This window comes from Octopus bimaculoides, chromosome 12 (assembly GCF_046866305.1).
Source record: "Octopus bimaculoides isolate indiv1 chromosome 12, ASM4686630v1, whole genome shotgun sequence".
Classification (NCBI taxonomy): Eukaryota; Metazoa; Mollusca; class Cephalopoda; order Octopoda; family Octopodidae; genus Octopus; species Octopus bimaculoides.
The window spans coordinates 8,552,316-8,569,143 of NC_142939.1; the positions used below are offsets into that span (position 1 = coordinate 8,552,316).

At 37.3% G+C, this 16,828-nt stretch overlaps 1 protein-coding gene across 2 annotated transcripts in view; it reads right to left on the reverse strand.

The window, feature by feature from the left end:
• LOC106880179 (uncharacterized) overlaps window positions 1-16,828 on the reverse strand; it is an 82,696-nt gene that overhangs the window by 64,901 nt on the left and 967 nt on the right. The window lies entirely within an intron of this gene.

Below are 16,828 nucleotides of genomic sequence, written 5' to 3' on the forward strand. Positions count from 1 at the left end.
AACAGTTTGAATTGCAACTCTTCCACAAGCTCACGAAGACCATAAGCGCACGTTGGATTCAAGCCACCAATTACCATCCACAATCCAACGGTATGGTAGAACAATTCCACCATCAAATGAAAGCTGCTTTGCGTGCTTACCTAGATCGGCAGCGTTGGAGCGAATATCTTCCAATAGTCCTTCTTGGTTGCCAAGCCTCAATAAAGGAGGATCTCAGTTATTCCCCCTGCAGAACTTAATAATGGCACACCTATTTTGTTGCCAGGCCAGATGTTGGCTCCAGTGGATCTATCCTCACAGGACCCACTATGTACATACACAGACTTTGCAAATACATGCAAGAACTGCTACCCATGTCAACACAACACCAAACCACTAAATCATCAGTTCTAAAAGACATTGATTCTTGGAATCATATGTTTCTACAAAATGACACTGTGAAACTCCCTCTCACACCTCCATACACAGGACCATATTGTGTGTCCTGTCACACACAGACAAACTATATACCATAGACATTAATGGTAAAAAGGAAACTGTCTCAATAGACAGGCTTAAGCGGGGCGTACACAGACAGTGATACAATACCACTTCATACACCTCCCACATTCACAGTACAACATAAAACAAATTCTACTCCACTGCAGCCAACACCATCACACACACCAACCCCTCCTCCATCTATATAAGTCACTACAACTTGTAGTGGTCGCCGTGTACATTGGCCCACCAAACATATGCTCATAGATTATCGGTAAAGACAAAGATAAACATGAGTTTATCAAGAATCAAAAGTTCAAGAAAACAGAATATATATATATATATATATATATATATATATATAAACCTTTTACTAGTTTCAGTCATTAGATAGCAGTCATGCTGGGATTCTGCCTTGAAGAATTTTAGTCAAACAAATCACTCCCAGTACTTATGTTTTTAAAACCATATCCTACTTATTCTATCAGTCTTTTTTGCTGAACTGCCAATTTACGAGGACATAAACACATCAACACCAGTTGCCAAGTGGTGGTGGTGGTGTAGGGGGGGGGCAACAGATACAGGCACAGAGAAACACACACATATATGCAAATACAATGAGCTTCTTTCAGTTTCCATCTATCAGATCCATTCAAAAGACTTTGGTCAACACAAGGCTATAATAATAGAAGACACTTGCCTAAAGTGCCAAAGTGAGTTGTTTAGCCCCAGGTCAACCGTAAACAAGCAGACCTTATGATTAAAAGGGTTTCAGTTATGCACACTCTGGCCTTCACTTAAGTATTGTGTATCTAGGACTACGGAGGCGCAATGGCCCAGTGGTTAGGGCAGCAGACTCGCGGTCAGAGGATCGTGGTTTCGATTCCCAGACTGGGCGTTGTATGTGTTTATTGAGCGAAAACACCTAAAAGCTCCACGAGGCTCCGGCAGGGGGTTGTGGTGACCCCTGTTGTACTCTTTCGACTCAACTTTCTCTCACTCTTTCTTCCTGTTTCTTGAGTAACGCTGCGATGGACTGGCGTCCCGTCCAGCTGGGGGGAACACATATGCCATAGAAACCGGGAAACCAAGCCCATGAGCCTGGCTAGGCTTGAAAACAGGTGCATAAATAAAATAACCCAATGTGCCATTCATTTTCTTTTTAAACACAGTAGTATATGATGGGATGGATATTTGGCTGCTAGTTCTAACAAATCAAGCAGCCACGTAGAGGTTCCCTTGTTTGGCTTGTTTTATAATGAGTAACTTCTCACACAGTTTGAGATGAAGAAGGCACTTGTGTTATTTTTAATGATGGTAGTGGGATACACAAACTCTGTATCTGGGTGGAGATATTGACAGTTTAACCCCAGTTATATCATTTAGGTGGATACCAAGTGATAAACCTACAACAAACAGTTGGGGAATAGATATGGTGTGGGGGATGCTAAGCAGTGATCTTCTGCTGTTGTTGTTGTTCTTGCAATGGGGGGTTCAAAGTAACAAACGCCATTTTCTGAGTTATCTTCACATTTTGGGGTATGTAGTGGTAGAGTGATTATCTCACTGACTGGGAAGTTTTTGTTTATCATTCGTAATTCCATCATTCATGGCAGAGGCGGTGAGGAAGGAGAGTTATTAAAAGGTATGGCAGTGGAAAAATAATTAGTGACTGTATTGGTATGGTATCTAGAATTGGCTTATTAATAGCCCAGACTTGCAGCCGAATGTTTAAAATGGGATGGATCATTTGTGATGAAATTTAGCAAGGTAGTGTATCCATCCAGCTTTGGCTTGATATCAGCATGGTGTTGTGACTGCCTCCTCCTCCTTTCTCTTATCAGTCCAGCTGCCTAAGAATGCCCTTCAGATTGCCAGGCTACCGCCTTTCAATGCACCATAGCATTTTCATAGATATCATTCATCACTATCGTTTTAACATCAACTTTTCCATGCATGCAGGGGTCAGACAGAATTTGTAGCGGCAGGCTTTTTACAGCTACACGCCCTTCATGTCACTACGCTGCACCTGTTTTCAAGCAAAATAATATTTCCCTATCAACCACATTGATTGTATAACAGTAATGTTAGCTTGCAATCACCTCAAGATGTCAAGACAAGGGTACACACATACACACACACACAAACTCATATGATGGGCTTCTTTGAATTTCTTATTTCTTTATTACCCACAAGGGGCTAAACATAGAGGGGACAAACAAGGACAGACAAAGGGACTAAGTTGATTACATCAACCTCAGTGTGTAACTGGTACTTAATTTATCGACCCCAAAAGGATGAAAGGCAAAGTTGACCTCGGCGGAATTTGAACTCAGAACGTAATGGCAGACGAAATACTGCTAAGCATTTCGCCCGGCGGGGTAACATTTCTGCCAGCTTACCATCTTCGTTGAATTTCTACCCACCAAATCAACTCACAAGACTTTTAGTCAGCCTGGGGCTATAGTTGAAGATACTCAGTAAGGTGCCACACAATGGGACTGAACCCAAAACCACATGATTGGGAAGCAAGCTTCTCAACTACACAGCCACACAGTTACACTTGCACCTTTGTCATTTAGCCCAGGTCAGCCTTGATCATATAGGACTATAACAAAAGTCATTTCAGCTGTGATCATACAATCTCTTCTTTTTTTTTATCCAGATATGGTATGTAAAAAGCCACATAATTCCAGTGTGTTCTTTTTAGCATTCGCATTATTCTGTCAAAAGTAATGCCTATTTATTCAAATTGTTTGCAATTAATCGAGCATTATCTTATAGCTTCAAGATTTCAGTGGTGTGTTTGTATATTCTTTAGAATGACATTGTAGGGTAGATGTGAGAGGTTGCATCTGGTCAGTTTTAACATAAGACAGATAGAACATCTGGGCTGGACATGGTCAGATTAAATGCTAAAGGGTTAAGCAATATGGTGTGATATGAAGAGGATTTTGTCGTCATTTCTGAAAAGCCAAGCGACTACATAAAAGCATTTGCATTGACTTCTGTCTCTATTATGCCACAAAAACAGGACATTCAACCAGGGCCATCTTAGCAGTATCATAGGGCCCCTTGCAAATCAATGCGCTGGGCCCTATAGAATTGGGCCTCTGTAATTGTAAGGCCCTGAGGCAAGAGTCCGATGTGCTCAGCTGTAAAGTGGTACTGTATTCAGTCTGTAAATGTGTTGTTGCTACACAGCTGACCATCTGAATTTGAGCTAGATATTAATCACTAGTAATACTATATTGGCACTCAACATATTTTTAAATTTTGCCAATGCATCCACAGAAATGTTACCCTTTGGTTGATTTCATTCATTTAATATCTCAATGTTCTTTTGTGTTACAGCAAAACAAATTTCACAGTAATATTACTGTATATGTATGTATGAAGGGCATATATTATTACACTGAATCTGTGGAGACTGAAATAGGTGTTAATAAGACTATTCATTTCATACCCTGCCCAGTTGTATTTTGTAGAGGTTGGAGATTTGTAGCTAACCATGTTTGAGAGGATAAGGAGCGATCATGTTACATGTGGGTTGTAAGTATGAAATGTTTTAGAATTTTGTTTTTGGTATTTTAACAGTGAGAGATTATTTATTTTTATATTGTTGTTGTTGTTGTTGATTTTTTAATGTTGTTTGTATGAATTCACAGGTTTCTTAGCCGTAGTAACAAGAGTCAGAAGTTAGGAATGAATTGTACAGTTAATAATGTAGTTGAAATTAGGAGTGGAACAAATGTGGTTCTAATAAACGTATAAGTGCAACTGAGATTTATATATATGTATATATATATATATATATATATATATATATATATATATACAGTATATATTACACATGTGTGTGAATGGGTGTGTGCATGTGTTGTAACAAGCTACAACATAAGCTGTCAAAAGTTTTTAATTATATATATATATATATATATATATATATATATATATATGTATGTATATATATCATCATCATCGTTTAACGTCCATTTTCCATGCTGGCATGGGTTGGACGGTTTGACTGGGGTCTGAGAAGCCACGAGGCTGCACCAGTGTTTCTACAGCTGGATGCCCTTCCTAATGTTTTTTATGTGCCACTGGCACAGGAGCCAGAGGGGGCTGGCATCGACCATGATCGGATGGTGCTTTTTACGTGCCACCGGCACAGGAGCCAGTCAAGGTCATATATATGAGTGACTGTGTGGAAAGTAGCTTGCTTACCAATCACATGGTTCTGGGTTCGGTCTCAGTGCGTGGCACCTTGGGCAAGTGTTTTCTACTATAGCCTCGGGCCGACCAAAGCCTTGTGAGTGGATTTAGTAGACAAAAACTGAAAGAAGCCTGTCATATATACATATATGCATGTATATGTTTGTGTGTCTGTGTTTGTCCTCCCACCATTGCTTGACAACCGATGTTGGTGCATTTATGTCCATGTAACTTAGCAGTTCGGCAAAAGAGACCGATACAATAAGTACTAGGCTTACAAAGAATAAGTCCTGGGGTCGATTCGTTTGACTAAAAGGTGGTGCTCCAGCATGGTCGCAGTCAAATGACTGAAACAAATAAAAGAATAAAAGAATATGTATGTATATTCTATTCTTTATTCTTTTTCTTATTTCACTCATTTGACAGCAGCCATGCTGGGGCACCACCTTAAAGAGTTGAAGAAATTGATCCCAAGACTTATTTTTTGTAAGTCAAGTATTTATTCTATAAGTCTCTTGCTGAACTGCTAAGTTACAGGGACAATAATGCACCAGAATTGGTTGTCAAGCGATGGCAGGGGGACAAACACAGACACACATACACACACGATGCCCTTCTTTCAGTTTCTGTCGGCCAAATCCACTCACGAGACTTTGGTCAGTGCGAGACTATAGTGGAAGACTGTCCAAGGTGCCACACATACATAAATGTGTTTGTATGTATATATGTTTCTCCCTACTGCTTGACAACAAGTGTAGGTTTATTTATGTCCCCATAAATTAGTGACTGAGCAAAAGAGACCAACAGATTAGATACCAGATTTAAAAATAAGTAACTGGGTTGATTTCTCTGACTAAACTCTTCCAGATGGGGCCTCAGTATGGTTGCAGTCCAATGACTGAAACAAGTAAAAGACATACAGCCTAAGACTGATAAAAAGAGAACAGATCCCACTATGGGATCTATCACTAGCATTTTCAGATCTGACTTGGTTGTTTTCTTATATCTTTCTCCATCTTCCTCTGCCACAGTTAACCTCTCACTGTCTAAATAAAATGCATTAGTCGAATGAATCAACCTCAGTAACTTTTGCAAGCCTCTATCTTTTACTTGTCTCAATCATTGGACTGCGGCCATGCTTGGGGCACCGCCCCAATACTTATTTATTTTAAGCCCGGTACCTTATTATATCAGTCTCTTTTACTGAACTGCTAATTTAAAAGAATGTAAACAAACCAACACTGACTGGCAGGTGGTGGTGTGAAACAAACACAAAGACATACACACGCACATAAGTATGTATGTGTGTGTGTATATATCTATATCTATATATATATGTATATATATACAATGGTTTGTATATATACAACTTCTTTCAGTTTCCATCAACCAAATCCACTCACAAAGCTTTGACCAGCCCAAAGCTATAATAGAAGGCACTTGCCCAATATGTCACAGAGTGGGACTGAACCCAGAACCATGTGGTTGGGAAGCAAACTTCTTACCACACAGCCATACCTGTGTCAATCCACAGATGCATCACTAGTCATTTCTATGATGCAGTATTGCATTTCTTTTGTACAAAAGAAGAGAACTCTTTTACAAACAGAGATAAGAACAGTTCTGTGAACTTTTTTGAATCCTTCCTTTACTATAACTACTATCATACTCGTATTACAACCATCAATTAAGCCACCAATTAGGTTACAGAAAACTAGTGACCCTATCCAATAAGCTGTAAGAGCAATTAATATACTTTATTTCACAAGAGCTTCTACTTCTAATTATTTCGGTACATCTTTTACCTCCAAAGTCTTGGCTCCCTGTCAGTCTGCTAGAGATCCCATATCACCTTTTCCATTCACCCATTACACAGTATTGAATTCCTACTTACTCTTACCCTACATATTAAGCAAGTAAGAATGTAGTTAAGAACTAAATACTCTGTTTTCAGTGTACATAGGAACCTAATAGTGTGTATTTAGCTATAGGGTGTTAAAACCACCTGGTTTCATACTATTGAGGAAGCATCTGCTTAATCTGCTAGAAATAGTTGCCAAATATTCCTCAAATCACAAATTGCTGTCTTAGAAAAAAAAAAAAAAAAAAAAAGGATACGTTATTGTAAAATAAGAAAGCATGCTCATCATTGGAATGGTTAAGCCATGTCTGAATTTTACAAGAGCTTCTACTTCTAATTGCTTATGTACATCTTTTACCTCCAAAGTTTTGGCTCCCAGTCAGTCTTCAGAGATAACCTGAAACTAAACAACAATAACAATGAAAATACCCCATCTTTAATGGAATTCATTCTATTACAAACTCTCAGATTCAGTCCTTGATTCCATCACCACTCAGGTTTCCCTGTAAACATTGAACTGTCGACGTTCAGGTTGAGTATCATCACTTACATCAATCTCACCAGTCTAAAAAGATTTGGGGCACTGTCCCTCCTCCCCTAACTAACTAAAAGCAGCAGGTGAACACTCTGTGCACAGATCTTCATCAAGTGTACGTGTATGCAACCGAATATTTACATGTTATTATTTATAACTATGCGTGCTTTGAAATCCACTATTTCAAAAAAGAATTCTATGCATATACTCTTTACTTGTTTCAGTCACTTGACTGTGGCCATGCTGGAGCACCACCTTTAGTCGAGCAAATCGACCCCAGGACTTATTCTTTGGAAGCCTAGTACTTATGCTATCGGTCTCTTTTGTCGAACCGCTAAGTTACAGGGATGTAAACACACCAGCATCGGTTGTCAAGCGATGTTGGGGGACAAACACAGACACACATACATATACACACACACACATACACATACATATATACATATATATGACGGGCTTCTTTCAGTTTCCATCTACCAAATCCACTCACAAGGCTTTGGTCGGCCCGAGGCTATAGTAGAAGACACTTGCCCAAGGTGCCACGCAGTGGGAATGAACCCGGAACAATGTGGTTGGTAAGCGACACACACACACATGCACGCACACACACATACACACACATACATGTGCAACAGTGGCAAACAATCTTCTGATTGATCCAAAGAAACTATATTTTCATTGGTTTTCAAATTACTGAAGGCAATATCATCATCATTTTTGCTATCATAATAATAATAATAATAATAATAATAATAATAGTAATAGTAGTAATAATAATAATAATAATAATAATAATAATAATAATAATAATAGGCACAAGGCTTGAAATTTTGCGAGATAGAGCTAATCAATAATATTGACCCCAGTCCTCAAATTGTACTTATTCTGTCAATCCCACAAGGATGCAAAATTTGACTTTTACGGAATTTGAACTTAAAATGTAAAGACAGATGAAACGCTGCTAAGTATTTTGTCTGGTGTGCCAACACTTCTGCCAGCTAGCCACCTTGAAAATTCTCTACAATGAAATGAGAAAAGAAGTGTGGTTGGTTTAATCAAGCCTAAACATCAGAAATGTTCATTCTGAAATAGTATTTATTTTTTTAATTATATTTTTCATTTTTTAAAAATTTTTATTATATTTTTCATTTCTTAAAATTTTTATTATATTTTTCATTTTTAAAAATTTTTATATTTTTCATTTTTAAAAATTTTTATTATATTTTTCATTTTTGAAATTTTTATTATATTTTTCATTTTTTTTTTTTCAATAACTTTTCTTCAAGTACACAAACATGTAAATGTTAAAAGACTTTTGACAATGCTGCACAAGAGATGGGGTGTAGAAAGCTATCTTGTAACTATGGCAACCCCACCCACCAACATTCTCACCACACCACACCACACCACACACACTCCTCTGCAGGCCAACAATGTGTAAAGAACATCTCGGGGGCAAGTTATAGCCATGCTTTTAATTACAAACACATCCCATTTAAGTAACACATACAACTAACATACATATTTACACATGTATTGCTTGACTAGGCAAGCATACAATGTACACAAACATTACTTGCAGTCACTCTATTGTAATTAATGTTTCTATAGCAAAGGAAACGAGTGAGTGTATGCACGTGTACAAGTGCACATGCATATATGTATGCATGTCAGTTGCAGGTAAGAACGATAGGGGCTTAGATGTTTTTCTTCACTATTGAAATAGAAACCAGTTGCCTCGTGTGACATAATCCTTTAGGGATTGAAACATTAAAAAGGAAGTGGGAGCATAGATATTTGTGACTGTGTGCATGTGTATGTGTGTGTGTGTGCGTGAGAGAGAGAGATGGGTGGTGGGAGAGCAGCTGTTTGTAATAGTAGCTGAAGAGTGAAACCCAAGATATGACCAGCATGGGATGAATTCTTCTCTACAAAGAGACTGGTAGCAATGCTTCTGTACAGTTCTAAAGAGATATGTAGGGTAATGATGTCGAATATATTTTTTTTCAAAGTGACCCCCAAAATGTGTACTCTAACAGATTTCCTATTCCTGTGCCATTGTTCTTTAGCACATCTTAATTCTTTATTGCCCACAAGGGGCTAAACATAGAGGGGACAAACAAGGACAGACAAAGGGATCAAGTCGATTACATCGACCCCAGTGCGTAACTGGTACTGTATTTATCGACCCCGAAAGGATGAAAGGCAAAGTCGACCTCGGAGGAATTTGAACTCAGAATGTAACAGCAGACGAAATACCGCTAAGAATTTCGCTCTGCGTGCTAACGATTCTGCCAGCTCACTGCCTTTCTTCTATCTCTTCTATGATTAAAATGTTACAGCTACAATGATTCCATCTATTTTTTTCCAGTATAATGTATCTAGGACTACATTATCCATTGTGTCCCCCTTTTCAATAAGATGAATAGCATGGTTTAGAGGAGTTTTGGCTGTTATTCCTAGTTCAAGCAATTACATACAGGTTCCCTTGATAACTTGAGATTACTTCAGCTGTTGTTTAGCCCCAGGTCAACCTTAACTGAGCAAAACTATGATCAAAGATATTCTGGTCATCACCTTTTCACCTTTTTCTCAAGTATGGAGGAAAAGGATTACATTTTCTCATCTGCTTTCTCTTTCTTTATGATTTGAGGGAATTTGGGCTGTCATTTCTAGTAAGTCAGCTGACTATGTAAATGATATTCTGTAGAGCAAATATTTTACTTCATAAATTATTTTTTGAAATGTTATAAAGCAACAGAAAATATTAATTTAATTGATAAAGAATATTCAAAATATCCCAGAATGTTCCAGAAACATTTCAAGTATATAAATTTATAAGTGCAGATGTATTGAAGGTACAGGCATGATATAGGTGTAGGTGTGGCTGTGTGGTTAAGAAGCTTGCTTCCCAACCATGTGGTCTCAGGTTCATTCCCACTGCATGGAACCCTGGACAAGCGTTTTCAGTTATAGCCCCAGGTTGACCAAAGCCTTGTAAGTGAATGAGTGGAATAGGGAGTGGAATAGAGAGAGGTCCTATGTCTGATCCCTTAGAGTGGCCATTTTCGCAAGAATTTTCCTCCTAGCTTTGGGTTAACCAATGCTTAAGTGAGTGAAATTTGGTAGATATAAACTGTACAGAAGCTTGTCATACATAGAATATGTAAATACACATGTCTCTGTGTAATTTGCTGATCAGTGCTTTGGATGAAGTAGGCCATGTTACTTTTCTAGGCCTGCAACTGTACAATCTTGTATATTTACTTATTGATTCTCACATCACTGCAATTGGTGAAAATGGTGAAGTCTCTACTTTATTGACGAAGTCTAAATAGACCACAGTATGCCCAGAATAATCTTGCCAAGAGGCTAAAATATTAGTCAGTATCCTTTTCTCCTCATTGAATGGGGATCTTTTATTAAAGATTTTTGTAAGTTTTTTTTTTTTTTTTTTAGTTTTCCACATGAAATCTCTTAACACTAGCTTAACCCTCTAGTATTTAAATTGGCCATATCAGGCTGAAATATTCTACCTGTATTATGTTCAAACTGGCTAGATGTGACCTCTCACACCTACCCTACAAAGTCAGTCTAAAAATAAACATTCACATCATCAAAATCTCAAAGCTACAAGATAGGGCAAGATTAATTCAAAACAATGTGGATGAATAAGTATTAAGTTTGACAGACTAATCTGAACACAAAAGGGTTAAAACTGTTGTTGGTAGAATAGTACAAAACAGTCGAGTAAATAGAGTAACAGGCCTGAAAGATGTGGAAGAAAAGTGAGTAGTTAGGAGGGGAGCAAAAAATCAGGTATTTCTAGTCAGGAAAGAAGCTGTGGGTAGGTGGATGCGGTTAATGTTGTGCAGGATGTGGATGAGAGACATCAAATATTCAGAATTATAAGTCAGAATGTGTCTGTACGAACCAGGATACAGAGCGGAGAGAAATGAGTTTAAAACAACATGGGTGTACTTGCCCTCAGTGACATGAAAAGAAGGCAAGGGAAAGCTACAGAGAGAGATTGTTAAATAAGGAATATGAGTGAAACCAACGGTGGGGGTAGCTATCAGAGTTAGCTTCAGTATGGTTGGTTATTAAGGCTATTAAGGATACGGAGGCAGGGAACTTCAGGTCCATCAAGGGTAATTGCTGAGATGTTGAATATATCAGATTATGTAGGTCATATGATAATGACTTGTTCAGTTAATTAAGTAGTGAAGGAAGAAGGTATTATCTCCAATGAGTGGTGTAGCAGTAATCCTTATAAAGGCAGAAAAGGAAATTACAGAGACCTCTAACTGATGGACAAGACGAGTCATAGAAACGTTGATACAGTGGAAGCTGAGATACAGCTTAAATTTGTACTCAGATATAGAACAAAAGATGTAATATTTTTAGTGAAATAACTGAAAGTGAAGTTCGTAACTAAGAACAAACTGTTCTATTAAATGACTTGGAGAAGGTATTTGAAGAGGTCCTACCCTTTATGATAGTCTGATGGGTGCTGAGAAAATTAGGTAGATGAATATTTTATTAGAGCTTTGAGAAAACATTACATGTACAATTAGCTAATAAGGGGTTTACTGTCCAGGAAAGTATTCACTAGTAGTCTATACTTAGCTCCCTATATAACATCAAAAAATACCTTAGGAATGAGAACCCAGGTTCAAAATTTCCCCCAAGACACCTGATGAAGGCTGGAGGGTATATCAGCCAAAACATTGTGTTAATAACAAACAAGATGAGGACAAATATCCGTCAAATGTAAATATTGTAAATAATGAAAATAAGTACCAGTTGAACACCAGGGTCGATGTAATCAATTTAACCCCTCTCCTGAAAATGGTGGCCTTGCACCAAAAATTGAAACCAATATAATCTCTCTTGAAAACTGCTGCTCTTTTAGACATTATTATACTGTATAAAATTGCATAACAAGTTAAATGTGTTAAATCCATGGCTTATGGAGAATCAGTAACCTAGATATGAACATGTGATATCAATGGACAATAAGTGCAGGGGAAAACACTGTCAGGTACTGATTGTGGGAGGTGTCTATGACTCATTAATCCTTTTGGTACCAACCAGCCTGAGATCAACCCTGGCCCTGAAATACAAACTCCTGTTTGAAAATCTTCCATTAAAATTTCATGCTAACCTATCTTCCAAATATCAATTTACTAATGACAAAGTTATTTTACTAGCTTCATCATTATTTTCAAAATGAGTTGAAATAAAGATACTCTATTTTATTAGGAATATGGTAATGAAAGGGTTAAGACCAAGAAAGACCAGAAAAAGTGGTTAGATTAGTTCTGATCGTGTTGGGTCTCACTGCTGAAATAGTACAGGGTCCTGGAAGGGGTGGCAATTTGTTGTACTGCAGACCCATCAAAAACCATGCCAACTTGTAGTAACTGATGGTGACTGTGGTGAGGGGGATGAAACAAGATAAAAGTAAAATGAAAGAATTAGAAAAAAAGTTCTTCAGAATTTTTTGTTTCAAAATTGGCACTTCTAGCCAAATACACACCCACATGGAGTCTAAGAAACAAATGTGTGTGCTTGTGTGTGTGTGTGTGTGTGTGTACAAATACTCATATTTGTCTTCATCTTGTTTGTTGTTAACACAATGTTTTGGCCGATTTATATACATAAATATACATACATATATATATATATATATATATATATATATATATATATAGTCGCCATGATAGATCGCTGACCACTACATTCAAATTTTTTTTCTCCTTGTTTTTCTCCTTATTTCTTTCTGTTGAAGAGCGTAGCTCGAAATGTTAAAGATTTTCTCTATTCCCGAGCGTTAAACTAATACATCCTTTTGTTGTTTACACCACCTGTCCTCGTCTGTTGTTGTTTTTTCGTAAATTCTCCTATATATATATATATATATATATATATATATACATATATATATATATATGTAACAGTTTCTGAATTTGGTAAGTAATAATACTCCTGTATGTCTTTAGTTGCATAAGCTGTTGCTATTTATATATTACAATTATTTTGCATGACAACTTCTCACACTAGTACAACAATTGCTCTCTACACATATGACCAAAAGCAATACACACGCAACGTTAGCAGCATCCTGTAATTTTTTTGACATTAATCTACATGCTGCATCTGTTTGAATACTATCTCAATTCACATCATATCTGCACAGTTATCTCTCTTTCATTTATCAGCTGATAGCACTAATGGTACACCACCTTTCATAAACCGTGCCAAAGCAGACATTGGAACCCGATGCAGTCCTCTGGATTTCCAGCTCCTGCCAAACTGTCCAACCCATACCAGCACAGAAATTGAACATTAAATGATGATGATGACAACAATGATGTGCAATACCTTGATCAAGTTCTATAAAAGCCTCAGATGAGTGAAACTTGGTAGCCATGAGGAAGCCCTTTGGTGGGAGGCTATTCCTAATGTCTCTTGGTTAAACATTACCACAATTATTACCTAACTCTCAAGTGCCTTAAGTGAAATTCTCTCTACTAACAAGCCCGCAGGCCAGGTCCCTGGGTGAAGATACCTTTCCCCTGTTCCCTTTCACAAGTCTTAGAGATACTGAAAAAAGACATGGACACTGCCCTTTTTTCCTTTCACCAAGCTTTTAAACAAATTTAAAGAAACACTTTTGTTGCTTTTTTTTTTAGCATCAAATCCCAACCATTCTGTCATTTTTTTCTCTCAAATGCCTTCTCCTTTTTAAAACAACAAGGCATAATTTGAGAGAAGCTAAATTGCTACTTCTAACTGGTGAAGTGCAAAACAAGAGGTTCTCTGACAGCTTATAAACCCTTTTGTTACCTACAAATTTAACAGCTTCTCTAAACTTCTTCTTCCACCCCTTTCTTTCAACAGTTATTTTGCTTTTACTTCAACCCCCTCCCACATTAATTATATATCGCCTAGGTAACAAACAAACTGTCTACTACTTCTAGCGACTCCCATGTCAGCAGTTCTTAGACTTCATTTCTATGGTACTCCCTACTGTTAGACATTCTTGTTCATTTAGTGCATTTCAATACATGATACCCTGCAGTCTGCTAAAGGTGTGTACTTATTGTTTGAGTACACAGTATTGACTTGCTACCTACTCCCTTAACACATATTGAGCAAGGCCACCTCCCAAATGGTACTGACATATTTTCTTTTCTGTTACTTATTACTTACTTTTTAGGACTTTAGAACTTGGTATCTAGACCCAAATTATTGCAGAGAAAAAATAACTGCCTAACTAAATATACAGGGTGGGCCAAAAGACACACACCAAAACATTTGACATTTTATTTATATTACATTGTTATTATAATTCATCATTTTATCCATCATGTATAAGCACACGTATTCATAATAATTTTATTTATTTCATTCAATTTTAGAGAAACTGAGGCATGTATTTGACAATTCCAGACCATATTGGCCTTATTTTGTGCATGACTTTTGGTCCACCCTGTACTATTTTATATGTATATGTGTGTGTATGTGTGTGCCAGCGTGCGTGCGTGAGTGCATGCGTGCATGTGTGTGTGTGTGTGTGTATGTGTGTGTGTGTGTGTGTGTGTGTGTGTATATATATGGCAGGTGTATTTATCTTTTATTGTTTACTTGTTTCAGTCATTAGATTAAAGCCAAGAGTTTTAGTCAAGTGAATCAACTCCCGTACTTTGTTTATTTTAAACATGGTACTTATTCTATTAGTCTCTTTGACCAAACTTTTAAGTTATAGAAACATAAACACAGCACCACTAGTTGTCAAGCAATGACAGGGGAGAAATACTGACACATACACACACACACACAGGGACAGACAGACAGACATATAGATAGATGGATAGATAGATAGATAGATAGATAGATAGAGAGAGAGAGAGAGAGAGAGAGAGAGAGATAGATAGATAGATAGATGTATATACAATGGGCTTCTATCAGTTTCCATCTGCCAAATCCATTCACAAGGCTTTAGTTTCTGCTTTCCTTTTCTCTCTACTAGTCTTGAAGGCCCCATCCTTCCTCCTTCAACAAAGCCATGGAGAAAAAAAAGGTAATTAAATTAATTTCACCTATGTGGAAACACTGACCCTTCTATTTTCATTAACTAATCAATAAATACTTTGTGGTATTTGTTTGAGGTCTTTACATTCTGAATCCATATTCCATTGAGGTCAACTTCACCTTTTATCTTTAAGGGGCCAATAAAGTACCAGTCAAGTGCTGGGGTGCAATACTCGATCCTTTCAGCTATGAAGTACTGGACCTTCCACTAGTCCAAAGATGGGAAGTTTGGGAAGATGTCAGTGTCTACTAAGAACAATATGGGCACCTGAAAAGCATAAGTGAAAAGCACAGTGCATACTAATACAAGTCTCAACTGACTGTGAATCATGGCTCAAAATTATTATTTTTACTGCAAAGTTGTTGTCAAAGCTGACTCTACTTAGATGACTGCTTCCATGAGGAAGCCCTTTGGTAGGAGGCTATTCCTAATGTCTCTTGGTTTAACATTACCACAATCATTACCTAACTCTCAAGTGCCCTTAGTGAAATTAACTCTACTACAAGCCTGCAGGTATGATCAAGTATAGAAACAGTCTAATTATAAGCCAAAGAGTCTCTTTATGGCTGCTCTATCTGCTAGAGATAGAAGCCAAGTCTTCAAATCAAACCATATCCTCTTAAATAAGGAAAAGTACATACTAAATAATTTAATCTTTGTCATACCCTAAAAAAACAGGCGAGTCAAGATTGGAAACGCTTATGTTTAAAAGCAGGGTGTTGTATGATAAAAAGAAAAAACGAAAAAAGAACAGCTTGCTCTATCTTTTCCCCCTTTGCAAAATGACAGCTTTTGGGCCCCTGGAAGAGACTGATTTTTTTCTCTCTATAGAGGGAACCCAGTGTACCGATTGATCCCTTTATTCAATGAATTTGACCAGGGGTTAATTAACAGCTTCAACAGTATAAATGTTTGGTTGAGAATGCATCAAAGTCGGGCAGGACCCGTTAAGCTGGTATTGTGATTGTCAGTTACAAACGTCCATGTTACTAGGGTTTATAACCCTAACATCATAGATGTAATTATATATACCAAAGGTCACTTCCGGCTATTTTACAATATGCGCAATGATTTTCAAAATGGAATGATTCTCTAAAAGGATCTATATATACATACACACACAATATACGCACGCATGCACATAGGTACACATGTACATACACATACGTACGCATGCACACACATGTAAGTATGCACATACACATAATATGCACGTACGTACGCATGTACATACACACACATTATTTTATATTATATATATATATATAAACATGCATGTATTATATATATCTATGTATACATACAAAATAATGAGAGCTTTAGATTTTTCTGTCTTTATATACTCATCCCGACACACTACGCTATATTTTCTGAATTATCTCTTGTTGACGCATATCTGTCACCGTCGCTTAACTAGCAGTCTCTCCGAACTAAAACGGAACATCATATCAGATAAATGCGAGGATGAAGCGAATTAAATACTGACTAATAACACAGGGACACAGAATGAAAAAAACAAACAAAATAAACGATATTGTTTCATTTTTCTTTGTTTCTCCGCCCTGTCCTTAAAAGGGAAAAAAACCCCTTCTTTATGTATATAACACCTGGCTTTTAGCATTGTGTCGTCACATAT